This window comes from Triticum urartu, chromosome 7A (assembly GCF_056163025.1).
Source record: "Triticum urartu cultivar PI428250 chromosome 7A, HENAU_Tu73, whole genome shotgun sequence".
NCBI lineage: Eukaryota > Viridiplantae > Streptophyta > Magnoliopsida > Poales > Poaceae > Triticum > Triticum urartu.
Genome location: NC_141879.1, coordinates 279,454,018 through 279,473,205, shown reverse-complemented (window position 1 = coordinate 279,473,205; position 19,188 = coordinate 279,454,018). Strand labels below are relative to the sequence as shown.

General features: G+C 51.0%; 1 pseudogene; it reads right to left on the bottom strand.

Annotated features, from left to right (window-relative positions):
• Positions 1-15,186: 15,186 nt before the first annotated feature.
• LOC147959309 (uncharacterized) lies at positions 15,187-17,700 on the bottom strand (annotated as a pseudogene).
• Between the last annotated feature and the right edge of the window lie 1,488 nt (positions 17,701-19,188).

Genomic DNA, 19,188 nt, shown 5'->3' with positions numbered 1-19,188 from the left:
CTAGACATGCATCGAGACAGAAACCTCCCATCCCATGCTGATGCTGGTCCACCGATCGGTTTGGTTCTTGCTTGGTGGCATTGAATGAGCTGCCTGTCCGGCAAAAGCGAGCGCACCAACCATGCATCGCAATTGGTTTGCACATGCCAATCAGCAAACTACTGTACTTGATCAAGAACATCCATCCATCCACATGCAAAACATGTCTACACTCTACCCTGAAATGGGATTCAGATACATACATACGTACGTACATACAGTTATTTTTAAAAAAAAGAAGGATGACCCCCGGCCTCTGCATCTGGGCGATGCATGCAGCCACTTTATTAATTATTCTCACAAGACCTTATAAAGTAATACAACAATAAGACTAAAGCCGCCGTCTAAGCCACTCTATCCAGTTGATGAAGGGGCGCAGATAGCCTGAGCCTAATACCAAACAGGCATCGCAGCCAAACCTAATATCTAAGACCTGAGATCCCATCCAGGACGCCTGCCAGGCATGGGTCTCACCGGTCCGGCTTGCACTCAGAGGCCGCCGCCACCAACTTCCACCGCTCCATCTTCAGAACTGTACTAATGCATCAACCTTGCTCGGTCCAGCTATCGTCGACGCCACCACGGCGCCCAACGGCACCTCCTTCCTGCGCGCAAACATCTGAGGACGTCGCGGTCGCCACTGATACACCTCAGCACCATGCTGCCAAGTACCACCAGCCGACACAGCTTGAAGTCTTTGGAAGATCTGTCGTGCGTAGCACCTGCCGACCAGGCATGACAAAGCGTAGCACCTGTCGGTCAGGCATGACTTGACATCTCCACCGAAGCTCCGTGCAAGATGAAGCCGCTCCACCTCCAGCCTCTCTGAACAGGACGGGAGCACCCCAGAAAGACACGGCGAAGAGTTGGGCACCACAATCACCACGAGAGCCGGACCAGCCGACCGCCATGGCGAAGCGACACCACTAAAGAGAACCGCCGCCATCAGGAACGCCAAGAACGCGCTGCAGCTATCCCACCTCCCCGCGGACCCAAAGCGGCGCCTTCAAGAAGGTGACGGAGCCGGGCACCGCCGCCGCCCAACCAAAATTGTGGGTTTTCACCCGGGTGCAGGGGGAGGATGAGGGGGAGGGAGCTGGATCTCGAAGCCGCCTTCAAGAAGGAAACAACGCCAGGGGCGCCGCCGGCGTCGTGGCTGCCGCAGCCGGCCAAGAAATTACTCCGATCCAGAGATCCCAACCCCACATCCGCGCAGTCCGCCACCGGATCCGGCCGGATTGACGAGGAGGAAGCAGCAGCACGGGGGAGCCGTCTTCAAATCTGGCGAAGGAGAGCAGCAAGGGATCCCTCCACGTGGCGGCCGCATCCACCGCCAACTCGCCGCCCGCGCGGCCGAGAAGACGCGGTCCACAACTCCGGCGAGCGCCGCCCGCCTCCCGGACGACGCCGCCCTCACCAGCAGAGGCCGCCGCCTCAAACCCTAGGCCCGGGCCGGACAAATCTGCCGGATCCGATCCATGCGCCTGCCCGAGCGTGAGAAGCTCCCCGCCGCCACCTTCCTTGGCTGCGCTTAGGGCCTGCCCGGCGCTAGCCTCTGGCGGTGACGAGGACAGAAGGAATGTGGTGACGACGAGGGGCGGCGGCGCGAGATCGCCCCCGTGTCGCCCTAGCGGGGCGACGCGGAGGTACGCCCTTTTACGTGTATCTGATTTCCATTACTTTGTGAAGTCGTAGCCACGTACATACAGTTATGCATATGCTTCATCTCTTTGCAATCAAGTGGTGAACATTTCAGGAAGAAAGGTGTGTACTTAACTACTCCCTCCGTCGCATAATACAAGAGCATTTTATGTTATGGGATGGAGGAAGTACGTACTTCCTGTTTTGCTATCTTCGGTGTTCGGTCCTATACTGAAAAGTTTTTACGGGTGTTACGTTTCCTCTATTAGATCCAAGCTAGCTAGCCAGTTCCCTGTAGCGAGGCTGTGACATGCGAGCATGGTCACCACGGCGTGCCATGTTGAGCGTGCATTATAGAGTATTTGCTAATATTTGTTGTTGCTTCTGGAACCTGACCATTCCATTCGTGTACCTGACCGAACAGTGCCTTTTTTTTCTTTTTGCAGGCTAATTGGAGAGCTTTATTCATATGAAAGCATTCTTGAAACAGTCAGCCAATATGTTGGTTACCAAGAAGCTTGAAGTTTCATCTATATCCAGCTATCTGTGACATCCAGTGCACAAGCACGTTTTGCATATAGATGTGCAGGAAGATTAGCTGATCTACTTACTCCCTCCGGTCCTTTTTAGTTTGCATATAAGATTTGTCTGAAGTCAAGCCTCGTAGAGTTTGACTAACTTTATAGAAAAAAGTACCAACATTCACGATGTGAAATCAATACCAGTAGATGCGTCATGAATTAAAGTTTCATATTGTATAACTTTAGCATGATAGATGTTGATATTTTTTCATATAAATATGATCAAACTTTACGAAGTTTAACTTCAGATAATTCTTATATGCAGAGTAAATAGGACCGGAGGGAGTACATGATAAATATCAAAAGTTGTAAAGTAAGTACTGAACTCTCCTATCTCATCTAATAAGTAGGCCACAATAAAACGAGAATTGTGACGAGAATTCCAGAATGTCACCAACTTCAAGCAGTCCACTTCCATTACCACATGGGAGAAGCCTCGGAGAGTAGCAAAGCGAACACCACCACGCAAGGAAAGACCCTCCATGATCAGGGGATCCGTTATCCCGGAATAATGCTTGCATCAAGCAGGGCCGAGGGAGAACGAGCAACTCCCCCGTCCATGCCTTGACAATGCTCATTTCGCCGATCTGTAGCGACCATGCTAGCTGCTCCCACCACTTGGTCCCAGGTCCACAGTAACTACATAGGAGTATATAACAACACATCGAAACGGAAACCGTAGGCGTCGCAGCGACTCGATCGGCCCATCGATCCATGCTGACTCGTTCAGCACGTACGTCCAATCAATCATTGAACGAATCGTGCATGCAGCAAAGGCAAAGCCTCCGTCGACGTCGAGGCGGAACGCGATCGAAGGCGACCGCCGATCGGTTCGCCGCCTCGCTCAGTCCCCGTCACCGACACGCCGACCCGACATGGTTCGTCACTGGCTCCGCCCGCGATCGAGCACCCGGGCACTGTTGGATAAGGAAGAGCGCGCGCGCGCGTACAGGCTGCCCGTGACGCGACGTGTGTGTGTGACGATGGTGACATCCAATCGAGTCGGGCGAGCGAGCGTAGGGCCGCCCGGCCAGCCGACAGGTCGCCGGAGCCGGAGCCGGGCCCGGCGGTGGCGGGACAGGGGAGGAGAGGGCCGGCCGCATGCATGCATGCACGACATGCGACAAGGGCCATGGCGTGCCCATGCCTGCAAGGTGTGGGTTAGTGGGGGTTTACGTACCCACACGGGGCCGGCCACCCCTTAACAACAGCGGTGGGGCAGCAATTATGCCCGTGTTTCCTCGCTGTTTAATCCTGTTTCAATGCCTGATCAAGCTCCGGCGTCCCTTTCTCCCTCCAACCGGGCTCACGTGTTGGTGGGCTAGCTGCTCGATCGTGTCTTGCCTTCCTGCACAAATAACTAACCATGAATGGATGTAGCATGGGCGAGTGAATGACTGCACAAATGGATGGAATTAAAGGAAATAACTAGAGAGACAGGAGTTAACTAGCAGTTAGCTGGAGGCCTGCCGCGGGTATTACTTCACAGTGATGAGATCGGAACATTGCTGATTAATACCCTTAATTAGCCGGTGGCCTTAAGGCAGGTTTATTAATTTCCACAATAAAAAGAAATTGGAATCACGCTGATTAATCCCCTTATAAATGGAGCAGGTTTGGTTTATTCCACAATAAAAGAGGCTTGTAGCGTTGCAGATTAATCCCATATGACCACCTCGACATCATGAATGAATTGCGTCTTCAATTCTGCTCCAACGGATTCAAGATGGCAATGATGCCAATCGATGATGAGTTAGTGCATCTGCAGAGCAAGTTCCAGAGCATATGTGAGGTGTTGGAATATGTGTATTGACATTTGGTAATCATGCATGCTCTGCTCCTTTTCCTGCAATGAACAAGTTGTTGTCGAAACGTCCCAACTAATCCTCCTGTCAAGTCTAGAGAGAGATACTAGCTGCACCTAGCATGTCATGTCTCAAACTTCACTTCACCTTTTCCTCCCCGGATGGATACCCTTCGTAGCACACACGTCTTAAATAATGCCAAGTTTCATCTTTCTGGCAATTGCACGCACTCTCCCTCAAATCATATAATTTCTTGAAGGGTCAATCACATGATTAAGCCCAGCCATTGCTTCCTTAAATAAATTGTCGAGAAATTACTCGGTTAGACGAATAATATGAAATCCAGCATGCTGATGAGTAGCTCGAATTGATAGCGGGTAAAGTGGCACAGCGACAGCTCCAGGAACCAAGACTGGAGCTGCCTTTTGGACACTACTGAAAGCACCGGTAGTGGCACAGTAAACTGAAAGGGCGCAGATGCATTCTCTGTTCATCAGGCATCAGCCTCGTCCTTGATCTCACCTTGAGACTAGAGAGAAAGCAGAGAGAGGCTGGGTCAGATTCAGCAATTTAATGTGAGAAAAGAGATGCTAGATCCCACACCAGCTAGTGCTAGCTAGAAGCTAGGTGTGTCTGTGAGTATGTCTGAACCTCTAGCTACAACTTTTTGGGGGTGTTGCAATTGGCAAATCTTTGGACTATGACCTAGCTGGTGTGACCATCACCCATGATAGAATGATAGTAGATCGTAGATACACTGCATCAAACCATTTGAGATTATTTTTTGATTTAATGGGAACATATATCTGTATATAGAAAGGCATCTTTGCTTTTGTATATACTAGCAAAAGGGCCATGTGTTGCAACTGGAAAAGAAATATCACACGTGGTTCAAGATTTCACATGTCTTCTATTTGATACATCAGTCAAACTACGGTTTCCAGTTGAAGCATCATTTACTCAGGGCATGTTCAGTAGCATTCCAGCACACACTGGCCAGTACTAATTAAGCACATATTCCTTCTTTATCTTTTTTTTGAAACAAGGCAAAAGATTTGTCATTTTCATTGATTAAGGAAGAAGGTTTAAGACAAGTGACCGCAAAGCGGGATACAAATATCTACTCTCGCGGCATTACAATACTCAAGTGGGTGGCACCGGCAATAGTCCAAAGATGGGCCTTCTCTTTTATCTTCGCGACCAGCATCATCGTCGTAGCGGCAGTGTTACGAAAAACCCTTGCATTACGCTCTTTCCAAATCTCCCAAGTCATAAGCATGAACAAGGAGGCGAAAGCCTTTCTCTGATCTCGACGCCCAGTCACATTTTTAATCCACCATTCTCGAACCGAAGCCTCATTTCACCAGCTCCTCACCATATCACCATGTATACCAAGCCATGTTGCAACCTCGATCCAGACACGATGAGAGAACCTGCATTGGAAGAGAAGGTGTGCCGCGGTTTCCTGAACTTGCTTGCAAAGCGGGCAGAGGTTGCAGTTCGGCCATCCACAACGGTACAATCGGTCGGCTGTCCAAACTCTGTTTTGAATTATCAACAAAGCAGAAAATTTGCATTTCGGAGGGGCCCAACCCTTCCAAACAGCAGCAGGCATGATGCTTGTCGTGTGTCCTGCAAACTGTGCCATATAGGCAGTCGACGCCGAGTATTCTCCATGAGATGTGAACTTCCACAGGATAGTATCATGCACATCATTGTCGAGAGTAACAGAGGATAGCTTCTCCCAAAGCAAGGCAAACTCCTGAATATGCTCCATGGTGAGCCCATGTTGGGTCTCAATCTAGCTAACCCAATAATGGTTGAGGAGAGCTTTTTGGACCGAGCTAGATTTCTTTTTGAGAGGTCAAAAATCTTTGGAGCAATATCTTTGGGTCTCATGCCTTCAAGCCAAGACGATTCCCAGTACTTCGCCTTACATCCATCTCCAACACTAACCGTGGCGGCTGCCGCAAAAAGGTCTCTATCATCATCATTGCACGGTATTCCCGTCAGGCTCCCAGCCCATGTCCTGGGGGATCAGCCCACTCATACCAAAGCCATCGCAGTCGAAGGGCAGTAGCAAACTTCTCAAGGTTGAGGATGCCCAAACCACCGAAGCTCTTGGGCTTACAGACGAGTTCACAATTGACCTTGCATTTTCCACCAGTCACCTTATCGCAACCCGCCCAAAGATAGGCACGCCGCAAGGTGTCAATCTTCTTCCTCACTTCCACCAGCAATTCCAGGGGCGACATATTCCTTCTTTATCGGGTCTCTCTCTTATTGCACCTTATAGACATACACCTCCTCTACGCAACTTTCGGTCCTTCTTTACAGGGTTTGTCATTGTCAATAGCCACACCTCATCTGATGTTTTGTTTATTTTTGAAGAGGGTAGTTCATTGTCCATTTGAGGACATATATAAATTGATGGAATCTTGTGTAAATTAGCGGATGGTGCTATTAATTTCTAAAAATACATTTTTGGTAGAACTTTTTTAGATGAAAAATCAGAGAAACGTACCTTTTTTTAGAATGTGTACCTTGATTTATTAGTAGGTACTAGCAAAAGAGCCTCTGTGTTGCAACAGGAGAAAAAATAACACACACTCTTAACCCAATAATCATGACTTAAGACGTCCTTTATTTTGACATGACATCACATTTGTGTTGTTGCTTATCTTCCTTCTCGCCCTAGCCAGCGATGCCTTTAGTGCTCACACAATCAGAACACGTTTGAATGCGGAATGTGGTCAATCCTAACGCATCTCTCTCTCTCTCTCTCTCTCTCTCTCTCTCTCTCTCTCTCTCTCATCTCTCTCTCTCTCTCTCTCGCGCGCTCTTTTCCGTGCAAGGTTTTTCAGATGTGTGCATGCATGGTTATCGATGTTTTGTTCGTATCAATTTGGTTTTAGTGAGGTGTTTATTTGCAATCCGCTCACCGTCGGCAAGAAAGAAAATAAGATTGTGCGCTATAGATTAAGTTTGCACCCAAAAAACATAAAAAAATATTTAATAGGTAAAATAACATCATATTCAGATTATACATATTATTCTAATCAAATTTTATATATAATATGTTAAAATTGGAGTTAGAGTTTAAAAGATATGAATAATTTAGAAAGGCATTTGTTTTAGATGGGCGTGGATAGGTTAACCCAAAAGGCAGGGGATTTTTTGTTAAACACAAAAAATATTCATTTGACTTAAATATGGATCATGAGTTAATAACCTAAAAAGGAAGGGGGTTTTCTAAAAAAATGCAAAAATTGTTTGCCCGTGACTTAAATGTGCACTACGGCTTAATTCACATAAAATACAAAGGGTTTTCTCTAAAATTGCGTGACGGACGGACCGGAGCACCAATCCCTCTATTAGTAATAACGTATAATATAAATAGATCAGTTAACAAAAAGGTATAGATTGACAGATTTTTTAGCTAAAATCGTACAACAATACTTTATGGTATTTTCATTATCATAAATTAAATATGTACAACAGTGAAAGTATCAATAAAAGTCACCCAATACCAGCTCAAGGAATCATAAGTAAAACTATATTACACGTTCTCTGCCTTGACTTGCTTAGCTCGAAGTTTGGTTGCTTCAAGACCATCTTTCAAATAGTGCTTCCATGTGTCCAGATGGGGTGTTGTAGATCTAAAAATCTTATCGTTCCTGACCATCCAAATACCCCAACATCCCATAATGATGATCACCAATGCAATTGTTGTTGAAGTTTGGTCATGGTAAGATGTATCTCATCATATGCAGAAATGCCTCTATGCTTAGAGGGGATCAGATTATGCGTGCAAAAGGGTAGTTCCAGAAAAGATGTATCAATGTTTCTTCTGTAGCATCTGCACATAATGCACAATTTTAGTCCTTCAAATATATGCTTCTATGCCGCAACAAATTCCTTGGGTTCACTCTATCATGTAGAAGTAGCTAGAAAAAGATTTTGTGCCTGAGTTTGCAGGCAGTGCTCCATAGGTGTTTGAAGATGTCAGAGTTGTGCTAGTCCCAATGATGGCCTTATACATTTTCATGGATCAATAACGAGGAGAAGTCCATGTGTAGAACCATTTATCTTATGCATATGTAGTGTCTCTATTGTTGATGACTTCTTGAAGGGCATTGCATTGAATGTATGCTTGTTGTGATAGATGTCGATGGAAGAGTTAACCAATCTTTGCAAGCTCAAGAATCTTGGACAGTGTGATATCTTTGTTGATAACAAGGGAGTGTAGCTCTGGGAATTTGATGTGAAGTCGTTGACCTAGCCATTTATCTGTCCAGAACAGAGTAGTATCCCCTCTACCAGCATTGCACAAAGCATGACGCTTATAAATTGAGAGTAGCATGAGGGCAACTTTCCACCGTAAAGACCCAACCATTTTGTCCCCTGGCAAATTGTCTTGATAATGTGCTTCCTAGATGATGTTTACACAAGGAATGCCATCCTTATTGAAAAATTTATGAAGATACTTTGCAAAACTTGCTTATGCTTGTGGATTTCCAGTAAGTCCACCATGAGATTTAGGTTGGCATACTTTATCCCAAGATATGAGTGCATCACCTCTTTCTTGTGAGCCATATTGTCTCCAGAAGCAGTTCTTGAGGTAAATGTTGATTTGCTTGACCACAGTCTTGGGTATCATCGGTGTGCACAGGAAAATATGGGAATACTAGAGAAAACTGATTTAATTAGGGTGAGTTTGTCTCTAGAAGATAAGAGAGTAGAGCAACCTAGCAATCTGTTTTCAATCCTCTTTAACATATGCACAAAATCCTCAATTCTAGGTCTGGTAATGCATAAGGGCAGACCAAGGTATGTGTGTATGGTAGAACACCAATTTTGCAACCAAGGAGGGTGGATGACTCATTCATTTTGTCATCAGGGGTATTGATAGATACAAGGTGGACTTCAAGTAATTCACTTTAAGACCAGTGTAGGTAGCATAGTGAAGCAAGAGATTTTTAATATGCTGCAGTTGCCTAACATCTGCTTTTCAACCAAGATGGTATCATCTGCATACTGGATGATGAGGTAGTCAGGGAAGGAGTTGTGAATAAGAGGTGTTTTCACTAATGAATTATGCATTGCTTCATTGAGCATGTATTTTTTTTGAGAATCACCGGGGGGAGCTCCCCCACCTGAATATATTACTCAAAGGACCGCCGTGGCAGTGAGTACAGAATTACATAGGCACAGTGCAACGTGCAGAGAGGTAGGAACGCCACGAGAAGACGTCCTCCTTGTCTTGTGAACTCACAAGACGATGTGACCAAAGGTCCAAAGAAGAAATAAGGTTCCTCAAGGTTATTACAGATCTTTGGTCTATTGATCTAAAAACCATGTCATTACATGCTGTCCAAGTCATCCAAAGCAAGGCCAATAGGATCGAGGGCCATGCTGTGGTTGGGAGGTGAGGAGGGGTAGGGACGTCCCATAGATCTGTGATGTCGCTGGAAGTTGGTAGGAGCCCCAACCGTTGCCAAATCCTATTGGCAAGAGGGCATGTGATGAAGAGGTGGTTGGAGTCTTCGGTTGTCGTAGCACATCAGGGGCATATGTCTGAGTCGATGACATGCTTGCGTGCAAGGTTAACTCTAGTGCTGAGGCGATCTTTGAAGAGTAACCATGCGAATACTTTTAGCTTCCGAGGAACCTTGGCACTCCATATGAGAGGGGCCATGAGATCAGTGTCAGGCCGAGCCATGAGGACATTGTATGCATGCTTGGTGGAGAAGCAAATGCCATGTCGTAGGAACCGTTGATCTTCCCCCGCCGACGGCATGAAGTCCTGTAAAATAGCCAGAAGCGGCACAAGCTCTTGTTCTGCCGTTAGAGAGAGGCGATTATGGAGGTTAGCTTCAATACCGAAACGCAAAATGTTAGCCACTTTAACCAGCTGTAAGGTGGAGTGTGAGAATAGGTGGGGAAGGTGATGGCGAGTGGTTGAGGGGCGAGCCACGTGTCTAACCAAAAATAAGTATGTGAGCCGCTATTAGTGATGAAGGAAATATTTTGGAGAGTAGTTATTTGTTGTGAAATGGTGCGGCACAGGAAGGAGGTTTGTGGTGGAGGGGATACTAAGGCATTCGGATGTTGAAGATCAAGCCACTCAAGCCAGGGTGTTTGGGCGGTGGAGAGAGCTTTAGCTGCAAATTTCATGAGAAGGCAGTTGTTTTGAACATGTAAGTTTTTAAGCCCTAGACCACCGATTTTTTTGGTAAATAGACATTTTTCCAAGCAATAAGACATTGAGCACCTGATCAGGCATCCTCTCCTGCCCAAAAAAACCTCTTCTCAGCGAGTCCAAAGTTTTGATTGTTTTCTTTGGGATGCAGAAGACAGACATGAAGTAGGTGAGGATTGAATCCAGAACCGCGGAGATGAGTATGAGTCGATCGCCTTTGTCAAGAAGTTTGGCCCGCCAGCCGGTAAGAAGTTTCCTAGCACACTCTACTAGGGGGTTGAAAACATTGGTGAGAGGTTTGGTCGGAGCGAGAGGGAGACCGAGGTATATTTGCGGGAAGGAGGCGCATGAACACCCCATGGCAAGGGCGATGGAAGCAGTGGTGTCATCGTTTGTGTGTAGAGTGGCTAGGGTAGTTTTGGAGAAGTTGATGGCGAGGCCCGTGGAGTGAGCGAAATTGTTTAGGAGAGTTTTAAGGGATGTGGCGGCTGCGACGATGAGTGTGTCATCGGCGTATTGGAGGACAGTGGGGGCGGCTAGGAGAAGATGGGGTGGTGGAGGGACGGGTAAGAGTTCTGGATGATGAGCTGCTGGAGAAGGTCGGCTACAATGAGGAAGAGGTAGGGGGAGACAGGGTCTCCTTGCCTCAACCCATTTTTGCATTGAATCCAATTGCTTGGGATCCTGTTCAAAAGTACTGCCATTTTGCCTGTGTGGAGAAGATTTTGTATCCAACTGCGGAAGAGAAGTGAGAGGCCACGAACTTCTAGGATTTTGTCGAGGGCAGGCCATGCCACTGAATCGAAGGCTTTTTGAAGTCTAACTTGAAGACCATCGTTGGTTTTTTTCGCGTGTGACAAGAGCTAATAAGATCTGCTACAAACACAAAGTTTTCGGCGATGTTTCTTCCAGAGATGAAGCCAGTCTGGTTGCCATGAACTAGCAGAGGGATGAGCGGTTTTAGACGAGAAGTGATCACTTTGGCAACAGCTTTGATCGGGCAGTTTTGTAGTGAGATGGGCCTGAAGGCGTCCGGCATGGTTGGCGCCTCCTTTTTGGGGAGGACAACGATGTGGGCATGATTTAGGCGTTCAGTGTCTGCTAGGTCTTGATGGAATAAGGAGAAGAAGGATAGGATTGGATTTTTGACTAGAGGCCAGAAGGATCTGTAGAAAGAGGGTCTGAACCCGTCTGGTCTAGGGCTGGCTTGGGGGTTCATTGTGAAGAAGGCAATTTTTATTTCCTCTTCAGAGAAGGGATCATCTAAGGTGTGTAACCCGACCATCGGCTGTGGGTAAATAGAATTTAGATCAAAGGCCCAGGATGTTGGAACGACGGTGCCAATTACTGACACGAAGAAGTCACGTAGGATTTCAGCCTTTTGTTGGTGAGCAGAGTATTCAGAACCATCTCGACAGAGGGTGAGGATTTTGTTTTTGCGTAGGCGTTGAGAGGCTGACATGTGGAAGAACTTAGTGTTCTCACCACCGTTTATGGCACGTGAAACCTTTGCACGCCAGCGCCAATATGACATTTTTCCTGGATGGTGCATTTGAGTATGGATACGATGATTTTGCGCGTGAGAGACTCTGGGGAGATAGAGATCTGTTTTCCTCCATGAGATCTAGGGCAGAGATGGCAGCGTGGCAGCGTGCTTCGGAGAGGGGGGTGGGGATGCGCGAGCGCGCCCATTTTTTGAGGCGGGAACGTGATTTTTTGAGCGCGACGACAAGGGAAGCGGCAGCGTTGGAGGGAGGTGAGGGCAAAGAGGCCCAAATTTGGTTGATGATGTCACCGCAGGGTCATGAAGTGGCCCAGCCCAGTTCAAATTTGAAAAAGTTGGAACGTGGGATGGTGGTGGTGACATGGATGAGGAGTGGGACGTGATCGGACGTGAAGCATGTGTGAGAGGACAAGGAGGTGTTAGGGAAGGCATCTGCCCATGCAAGATTAAAGAAGACCCGGTCTAGGCGTTCTAAAGTGAGAGTAGCTCGATTATTCGACCAGGTGAACCTGCGATCGAGTCGGGGCAGTTCGACGAGGGCTAGATCATCCAAGGTTTGGTTAAAGGCAGTGGCTTCAGCGTGGTGGAACGCATGGTTGCTTTTCTCAGACGGGAAGTGGATGAGGTTAAAGTCCCCAACAATAATCCAGCTGGTGTCGTCGGGTTGCGAGATGGACGGGAGCTCGCTTAAAAAAGCTTGCTTGAGTGATCGTGATGATGGAGCGTAGATGTTTGTGATAGCAATGGGTTGGGCGCAGGAAGCTGTGCGTAGGAGTAGGGTAGAAGAGAAGGTTAGGTGTGAATAAGAGACGACTTGGAAGAAGGTGGAGTTGAGGGCAGAGATGGTGCCACCAGCGGATCCGACGGCTGGCAGCGAGAAGGCTTGATCCAGCGTGCGTGGCAGAAAAGATTTTAGTTTAGGTGCACGGAGGTCGTCGAGTTTTGATTCTTGCAAGAGGGTTACGTGTGGTTTAGTTGTCATTAGTTCGGAGAGGACGTCAGTGCATTTATAAGCATCGCCAAGGCCACGTACATTCCAGGAGTAAATTAAAAAGGTGTCATTACTCATAAGATTTGTTAATGCACCAGATAACAAGGGCGGGGTACAACAAGCGTACAGTTACAAAAGTTACGCGCAGGTCCGAAGTGGCAGTGGTACAGGCAACAATGTTTTCAGCAACCAAAAGTACAAGTAGACAACATCAACGATCGGTGAAGCTAAAGGTGGCGGAGACAGGCAAGAACGCGCCACCGGGCCAAGGTCGCAGAAGGTGCAGTTCATGGAGCCTCATCGTCACCAAAGGTAGAGGCCTCGGGTCCAAGGATGGCGTCCACCTGGCCGTCGTCGGCGCCGCAGAGCAGCGCAATGGCAGCGAGGTCTTTGGCGGATGCGGAGGGGCGTCAGACTGATGGAGACGGGCTTCCTGGATAGTGCGGTCAATGGCCGTGCCAACATTCGAGGTAGAGAGGCGTGCCACCTTGGCCTTGACGGCCCTGGCGAGCATGGGGGAGTACTTGGCCTCCTTGTCGGCCAGCCGCGCGCTCCGCCGCAGCTTGTCCTTGGAGACGGACTGGTCGCGAGCAGTTTTGCGGCGCTCCCTGCGAATGGTACACTCGTGAGTGTCCAGATCCTGCAAGGGGAGAGTTGCATCCATGGTGGTCTCAGTCAGTGACAGAGGAGCAGTGGGCAAAAGATTGTGTTGATTGAGCGGGGGAGGGGTAGGGGGATTACCAGCATCACATGAAGACTCGCCAGCCGAGAACGTGAAGGTGGTGGGGCCCGCGGAAGCACCTGCAGGTGGGATAACCACGACGAACGCGGACGAGCTGGATGGCATCAACGGGCCCACAAGAAGCGGGGCGGCGGCCGGCCCAGCGCAAGGGCTGGGAGGCGCGACAGAGCCCACCTAAGGCGTCTGGCGGGTGACAGGTGGGGTAGGTTCAGCAAGGGGGGGTGCATGCACCGCGTCCAACGAATCGGAGGAAACGTCATGCAGGAGCGGGTCGTGCATGTCCTCTGAGGCAGCAGAGCTATCGTCGGAAATGAGGAGAGGCTATCGCATGGTACCAGGAGGGAGGGAAAGGTGAGGCCAGAGCTGATCCCCCTGATGCAGAGCCAGGTGAAACAACAGTTGCATGGGGGGCGACCGACCTAGAGCCGCCGTAGGTAGGATCGGTCTGCCACCCCGCACGAAGCGCAAAGACGACGGGGGCGAGGTGAGCAGGGGAGAGAGGACGTGGTGAGGCGCGCTGTGAGAGTGGTGCAGAATCTCCGTCAGAAGAGCCACTCCCAAAGGGGGTGGCTCCATCACCGTGGTGCCAACGAGAAACCTCGACAACTTTGGCGATTTTGATTTTTTTGATGGGTGGAAGCTGGATGATGATGCCAGGGGGAGCTGGTTTGCCAGATTGGAGGAGCACAAGGGCGCGGACCGTGGTGTAGTCGATGCCATGGAGACAAAAGTCATCGACGGCACATACATCCCCCAGGAAGGCCAAGGCGAAGCGTATGCCGTCCTCGTGCCATAGTTCGTGAGGAAATTCATAGACCTCGACCTCAGCGAGATCAGTGAAGATAGCGATAGAACGGTCGACGTGCTCGGCCGGCTCAATGGTGACTACGTTGCCCTTGAACTCAATAGGACTGTGGCTGATCACATCATTACGTGCGACGAGTGTGTGGAAAATGAGGCAGGCGATCCCCCGCCATGAGCCGCCCATGATGAAGGAGGGGTTGCCGCAAGTGTGTTGGATGGCTCGGCGAATGAGAAGGGTGGGGTTGGGGTCAGGGTTCTAGAGGTGTGCGAAGGCAAAGCGGCTAGGGCAGTGGACTAGGCAAGATGGGCAGCGACTAAGGGCATGTCCCTGAAGGGCGGCAGCATACCGGCTTCATGGAACGGCCGTGGCGGCTTGTCCTCGGTGTCGGTGTCAGAAACGTGAGAAGGGGACCTAGTGTATTGGGAGGCGAGGAAGACGTTGGAGAGACGCGCTTGCAGTTCATGGGTGTCGAACAGAGACATGTGCGAGTGCAGGTTGCTTGGTGAGGGTGATGTGGGTGTGGGCGGAGGTACAGAGGTGCAAGGCGGCGAGGGAGGAAGGGGAGCCCCGTTGGCATTGACCGGACTGCCGTTGAGGATGAAGGGCGAGGGGACGTAGAGCGCGGTGAAAGGCTCTGAGAGGATGACGGGGACGTCTCCGATCATGAGCGTGCACGAGGCGCGGGCTGCCGTCGAGGAAGAGCCGGCGGAGTCCATGTTGCGTGTGCAAAACGCGGGGTTAGGATGAGATGAGAAAGAGTCGGGAAGAGGTGGGAAGAAGGGCCAGATTCGTCTATACCTGTAGTCCCGACTGCGGTGGCCGCACTGCCAGCAGCAAGCACAGCGGACGGGGTCGCGACAAGTCTCTACGCAATGGTCAAGGGCGAGGCACCAGAAGCAGCGACGCTTTTTGTGTTTGGGAGAAGCAGAGCGAGAGTGTGGATGAGTGGGGCGGAGGCGCCGAGGGGTTAAATAGGTGAGGCGAGGATGAGGATGGCTGCGGTCGAGAGGGGAGGGGAGGAGAGAATCTTTGTAGGAGGGCGTCGTGTTGCTGTTGGAGCGCGTGGGTGACAAGGTCGCCGTCAGGGCGGCTGGGGCCATTGCATGTGTCAGAGGGCGAGAGGGTGACGAGCTGGGACGTGGTGACCGAGCGGCCGGTGTAGGCTGTAGAGAGGGATTAGGTGTGATGATGAAGCCTAGATGCTGATCAGAGGCGTCGTGGATGAGCTGCATCGACGGGCCGGCGTGTGCTCTCTCCAGCTCGTCGGTTCCCAAGGCAAGATTCTCTGTTACTGTGGTTGATGGGGCTGCGCGTGGGGTGACAGAGGGCGGCGCAACGGGGTCCGGATTAGACGCGGGGCGGGCAAGCGGGCCGTTCAAAAATGGCACAGACAGAGAGACCGAGTGGGGTTCCTGGGGGCGCGCGACAACTCCGGTCGCGTGCGGCGACTCCGGCACAACGTACGGGTCTTTTGCAAGATTTGGTGTGTCAGAGAGCGCCGCACGGTCATAATTATGCATGAGGCGGGTCCCAGGCGCATGCGGGGCAGGGCGGACATGCGACGAGCATGCGACCGCGGGGGGGGGGGGGGGCTGTTGTGGCACGTGGGCTTGAGCAAGCTGGTGAGCAAAAGGGCCAAGAATGGACTCCGATCGAGGGGGCAGAGTAGGGTATGCGAACTTTGTGTAATCATGAAGGAAACGACAGCAGTGGGCAACGGCCGGTTCGAGTTGGTCAAATAAAAAGAGACGAAACCCTTCAAAATCAAGGGACCCATGCTTGATAATTTGAATTTTGGTTGAGTGAGAGAAGATGCCAGATTTGTAAATATGCTCATAAACTTTGACTGCTAGGAAATCTTGTTTGACCAAAAAACAGTGGTTTAGTGCTGACTCAACTAACAGTTCATTAGGTCTAACAAAGATCGGCAAGAAAATAACCCAGAACAGGTATGTATGTTGGGTGTAGTGCACGTGAGGTGTAAGCTGGAAGAAGCGATTAACATTAAGCATACGATAAAAGAAGCTAATACTAGGCCGTTGTCGACGCTCCTTGGGTAGATCAAGAGTTGTGGACGCAGGTGGCAGCAGTGCAGGATCGGCCGGCGGCGGCGAGGAAGAAGCGGTTCCAGCAGACGATGGCAGTGGCAAGCGAGGAGGCAAGCAGCAGGTGGCACCCCGAGGCAGAGGCCATGGGAAGCGGATCAACATGCCCAGCTTCCTGAAGTCGCCCATGAAAGCGATGAGCGAGGCAACGTCAGGCGACGCAACAGTGAAGGAGAAACATGAGTCTCCATCATCCGTGACGTTGAAAAGGTGGTGGATGCCGCCAAAGAGGCAGGCAAGGAAGAGGCTCATCAAGAAGGCATCTAGGAGGGTGTTTGTTTTCAGGGACTTATTGGTCTAGGGACTTAAATAAGTCCCATCTAAATCAAACAGGAGGGACTTATAGGGACTTAAAGTGGGCATTTGGGACTTATGAAATAAGACTCTCAAGGAGGGACTTATAGAGACTTATAGTTGTAATATGGTTTTATAGAGACTTATAAGTCCCAGGAACCAAACAGGTAGGGACTTTTTAGGGACTTGGGACTTATAAATTGGGACTAAAAAAGTCCTAGGACTTATGAACCAAACAGGGCCTAGGTCAAAAGGGAACTGGATGACACGCGCATCCATGCAGCATCCATGCAGCTGTGTGCTTGAGAGAATGGAGACCGGCGAGCGGCATTGTGCCCATGCGACCCGTTCGAAGTGGTCACCCAGGTCGTCTGGGATTTGGAGAAGCTGAGTAAGAGTCATGCATGTTGCCGTAGAGCGAGGAGGGGGCGGGAGCGGTGGCAAGGTCCTAGCGAAGGAGAAGGAGTAGTTGCGGAAGCGGAGTGGATCTTGGACAAGGATGATCTCAGCTACGCGCGCAGAAGCAATGTGGAAGCGGAAGATTAGGGGGGGAGCATCGCGCGACGAAGAAATGGGCAGCAGATCCACCCAGAACGGCCTGGAGCAGAGCAGCCACGACCATGGCGTTGAGGTGGCGGTTGGAGTAGCTGAAGGTGATGTAGAGCGGCGAGGCGAGGTGGAGTGCCGGGGTGGCGATGTCGAGGCGGAGGTAGTAGCAGCAATCGTCTTCAAACTCCACATCCATGACATTGCCACAGTCCAGGAAGCATCGGAGCGCGACCTGCCCGGCCTTGACATAGGGCAGATCAAAAAACGGCGAAGGTGGAGGAGCGACAGTTGGGAGCAGCTCGTCGAGGGGGTTGGTGGAGAGGGCTAGACCCAGCGCATGGGTGGCCGGAGGGTGTTTGATGGCGGGAGCGGGCTGGGTGGCGGCATCCGACGGAGAGGCCGGCGAGGATGGTGGAGCGGGGGCAGGAGCGGGAGAAGCCATCCAGTTGTCAGGTTTAGATGGAAGGTCATGGACTGAAGCAAGGTGCTAGAGCTACAGGCTTGTTTTACAGGGTTTATCGTACAAACTGATGTGGAGTAAACTGATTGGCTTAGGATTAGCAGCAGGGTCCCCACCCCCTGAAATCAGGGGGGACAAGCGAATTAGCGAGAAGGGATCCGTAACAGACGTGTAAAACACCTGTACGTCTAGGATTATTGCATCTGGGGGAGGGGCAAGACTACAGCGGAACTGCAGGGGGCGAAGGGATTGGTTAGGACTTAGGAGGTAGTCCGTAATTTTGATTGCCCACCTGCAGAGCTTTGGCTCGTAGCGTCCAGGCTGCGTTCTGCATACACGCGATACCGAAAAATAAAGAACGAGTTGCCGAGCATGAATGAATTGGACGCCGGACCACTGAGTCACTGACCGCCATGTACACGAAGAAGCTCCCAAGAGTACGTATCGATCGAGTTAGTTCCGTGTTCGCCGCCGAATGTGCTCGAGTGTCCGCTAGACCATGAGGGAGATCGAGCGTAGCGCGTACGTACGGGCATGGTGGCCTAGCTCGACGCAGCTAGGACATGCATGCGCGCGGTGGCCTCGCGCCGGCCCGGCCGGCTTCCGCCACCGGCGCCTCATGCGGCATGCTTGCATGCCACCGGCAGCGCGCGGCCGGGAGGACCACGCGCCGCGCGCCCGTACGCCTGTGTCGCCGTGATTGTGCGTGTGTGTTATGTGAGGCCGCTTGCATGCAAGCATGCATGCAGGGGTGAGCGCCTACCACTGCGCTCATGGACGAACGTACTCATGGCCGGGTGCGCAGAGCGGACACTACTGGGCCAGAGCTGTGCATGGCATGATTGCGCTGGCCTCTCTCTCCTCTACGTAGCCATCCCTGTCGATCCGCGTTGGCTCCGGTCAATGACGTTGACGGCCGCCGGCCGCCGCCCTGCCCCGACCAGGTCGATCCGTTACCGTTGCGCCACTCGCGGCCGTCGCGCCCCGTGAGCTACCTGTAGTCTCCGCCCGGTTCGCTCGCGCGTCACTCCGCGACCGCGTTCGGTGCGATGCCGCATCGGGCTTGGCCAGGACCGGCCCCACGTACGTCGTGTGCTTAGCCGGGCAACGCCGCTGCGGATGGGCGCGGGGCCCCGGCCGGCAACTCGCCGGCGGGAACGCCGCGCGTGCCCCACGGGAAATCAGATCTATGCGTGGGCATATGGCCACCTGCTGCATGCGAGATCGCCCTCCATTAATTAACCGGTCCCTCGCTCTTTTGGGGCAACTTGCACGCGAGACCACCCATGCATCCTTTGCTCCAAATGCAGTGTACGCACGAGTATCTGCATGGTCGGGACGACAGACAGCCCCAACGCTTAGACTGTTCGGTAGTGGAGTATACGTACGTGCATGCCTAGCTTCGGTTGCAAACTTGCAGTACACGAGAGGAGTGGTTTTGAATTCAAAGCCATCTTACAGCAGGGTTAG